We start from the raw sequence: 3,245 nt of genomic DNA, 5'->3' as shown, positions 1-3,245 counted from the left end.
CCACTGTCCCATAGACCCCCAGAGACGCTGAGCGTCCGATGGGCGGGACAAAGCCCAGCATTTATCCAATGACAGTCTAGTTTCGCTGCAGTGGAACAACCCACTCTTTGCTTCCCCATTGAAGTCAGTAGACGCTCGGCGTCTACACTGTGTAAAGCTCTGTGGCGCTGCGGGGATGAATGAGAAGAAGTCGTGTCGGTTACCTGTGATAAGGAGCTGATTCTGAACAAAAGTGTTCTAGCGCATATTTAGTCAATGAAATGTTCACACAACAGTACATATTTGATCTCTTATTTTGTTGACATTTTAGGGGAAGCTGAGCTTCCCTTGCAGTCTTAGAGCAATCGCCACTGGCCCATGTGTAGTTTGATTATAAAGCAGGTCTAGGTTCTATATTAATACTGTGAAAGTATCAAAGCCTCAGTCCACAGAGAAATGCACACAGCCTGTATTCAGAAACTGAGCCTTAAAACCAGCCGTCAGGACTTCTGGAACATTGTGATGTCACAACAAAGCAGTCACCACTCTCTGCCCCGCCCCAAGCCCCACCCACCTGGAACCACTATCCAACCTTGCAGGATTTGGTTTCTCTGAGTGTTTACCTGAAATCTGCTATATTTTTATTGGATCACTCTGAAAACAGTGAGCCAATCAGAAGAGGCTCAGAGCCTCCTCTCTTCTGATTGGCTCACTGACCTGTTGTTACTAGAGCCCCAGAGAGAAGCCTGAGAGAGGAGATGTAAAACTACATTCAGATGGTTTTTGGTTCTTAATTCCACAAATATACTGTATCTTCTTATGGATCAACACTTCAAATAAAACACAGAAGAAGAGGAGAATATGGAGCTTTAATAAAATGAGTCCTGTTTTGTCCACCTGTCTGTACACAAATAAAATCTTGCGGGTCCTTTAGATTTGCAGAAAACTCCAGCTGCTCAGCACTGTGTTAGTTTCTTTGACTCTCTGGCTGGTGTTTATTCTGCTGTAATCATTAAATGTGTTCACTCTCATCAGATACCTCATGGTCCAGTGTTGTGCATTGTTAGTGGTCATTCCTGCGCTGGATTCAGAAGGCATGTACCTGTGTGAGTCACCTGCTCACACTGATCCATAAACAAGTCATTTCTAATGGAAGTCTGGTGTCATCAATTCAACCAGTATTTAAATCTTTAGAGTTTGACTCATGTAAATATATTAATAAAGAGCAGTAGAAACAAATAAATGATGCATCATTTACATCTGATTTCATCATAGAACGCTGCTTCATTACTTTTTTTCAAATATTGACAATTTGACCTTTTTATTTAAAGTTCTAATCTGTAACTTTTCCCCATTAAATGATTAAAAACATCTAGAGTGATGTTCTATATGTTGTTGAGTTGTGTTCTTACATCACAAATGTTTCCATCAATTCTCAAGCCAGAGAAATCTGTTATTTTAATCACAGGTTTCATTGGTCTCCTGTCAGTGACATCATATCCTCTGTGATCATGTGTCAGTGTGTTTGTCTGACAGAAGCTCAACATTGACTTTTATCTAGTTTTAAGCCACATACACTTTTGACACCTTGGTGGTTTTCAGCTCTATATTTGAACCAGATGAAGGATTTTAGTCGTCGGACGTCTGGATCTGAAGTTATCAGAGAAACAAGCTGAGGAAATGTTAGACAGCTCAGCTCCCAGCTGCTGGAGACGTCCTGTCCTGTGTCACTGAAGAGCGTCGGTGAATCTCTGAAAAGTCAAACTGCTTTATTCAGTGTTTCTACTGGTTTTAATCCCCTGGTGTGTTTGTTATGGAGAGGAAGAAAACCTCTGTGGAGAATTCAGCTGCTGGTAAAAACCTGCTGAACATCTGCTTCATAAGTTATTAAAGAAATAATCAGAACAAAGGTTAGCATCAATCTCAGCTCCAACTGTTCCCTGAGTCTCAGTCCTCCGTACAGCGTCGCTCAAACTCTGACTTTAAAGGTCAAACTGCTTCATTCAGTGTTTTTAACAGTTAGAATCACCGGGTCTGTTTGATTTCCTGAACCACTGACACTGAAGCTGAAATGTGACGGAGAGGAGGTATTAAGTCTCAGGTATCTCAAAATCGTACTTTAAGTTTATATATTCATATCTTCACTGTGGCCTGAGTCCACGGAATTAAACTACAGGATTTAATGTCTCTGTCACTTGGAAGGTGAACAGGGGGAACCAGGCACCTGTGGAGCATCACGCTGCTACTGGAAACACAAGACAAGACCCACAGCACAGTCACCCATTATACAATGCTCCTAATCAATATACTCATCATTATATAATCAACAGATCTGGGTCACTCTGCAGTGGGGTCAGAATGTGGATCTTTATCCAGGTCTGATAGAGCTTGAGGTAAGTGAGCTTGAAGAGTCTCAGGTCGTCAAACATTTAGACCAGATGACTTTAACAAAGAGAATCATGTTATCTGAGAGGCTCCAAGCTCCAGACCCTGCAGTCAGCTGAGGACTGGAGGATGTCGAGCGCTGTCTCTGTGCGTGTGTGTGTGTGTGTGTGTGTGTGTGTGTGTGTAAACAGAGGCACCAGAGAGACCAGAGAACACATGGTGTCCTCACAGGTCGGGATCACAACAAATGTTTTTAATGATCAGACTCATGACACTTGACTTGAGAAAAAAGCCTTTAACAACATGGTGACCGCAGCATCCTGAACCTGCAGCATTCTGGACCTTGACCTGCAGCGTCCTGGACTTGGACCTGGACCTGCAGCATCCTGAACCTGCAGCATCCTAAACCTGCAGCATCGTGAACCTGCAGCATTCTGGACCTTGACCTGCATTCTGGACCTTGACCTGCAGTGTCCTGGACCTGGAACTGCAGCATCCTAAAGCTGCAGCGTCCTGAACCTGCAGCGTCCTGAACCTGCAGCGTCCTGAACCTGCAGCATCCTAAACCTGCAGCATCGTGAACCTGCAGCATTCTGGACCTTGACCTGCATTCTGGACCTTGACCTGCAGTGTCCTGGACCTGGAACTGCAGCATCCTAAAGCTGCAGCGTCCTGAACCTGCAGCATCCTGAACCTGCAGCATTCTGGACCTTGACCTGCAGCATCCAGTGGACCTGCAGCATCCTGGACCTGCGGCATCCTGGACCTGCAGCGTCCAGCGGACCTGTTGCCTTGGGAACCCGAGCTCAGCTTGTCTTCAGCAACAACCCTGTTTTCCCACTGATGCATCAGATGTGAGGACAGAGAGCCTGGAGCTGCTG

The 3,245-nt window shown here is 44.9% G+C and overlaps 1 long non-coding RNA gene across 1 annotated transcript; it reads right to left on the bottom strand.

Moving 5' to 3' along the window:
- Positions 1 to 2,596: 2,596 nt before the first annotated feature.
- Positions 2,597 to 3,237, bottom strand: LOC111648379 (uncharacterized). The gene is made up of 2 exons (XR_015436650.1): positions 2,735 to 3,237; positions 2,597 to 2,684 (listed from the first exon to the last, which is right to left on the bottom strand). It is a non-coding gene; the product is annotated as an uncharacterized LOC111648379 (long non-coding RNA).
- Between the last annotated feature and the right edge of the window lie 8 nt (positions 3,238 to 3,245).

This window comes from Seriola lalandi, unplaced genomic scaffold (genome assembly GCF_002814215.2).
Source record: "Seriola lalandi dorsalis isolate HSWRI2012SDOR001 ecotype SW California unplaced genomic scaffold, Sedor1 jcf7180002054981, whole genome shotgun sequence".
Classification (NCBI taxonomy): Eukaryota; Metazoa; Chordata; class Actinopteri; order Carangiformes; family Carangidae; genus Seriola; species Seriola lalandi.
This window is presented reverse-complemented; position numbering and strand designations above follow the sequence as displayed.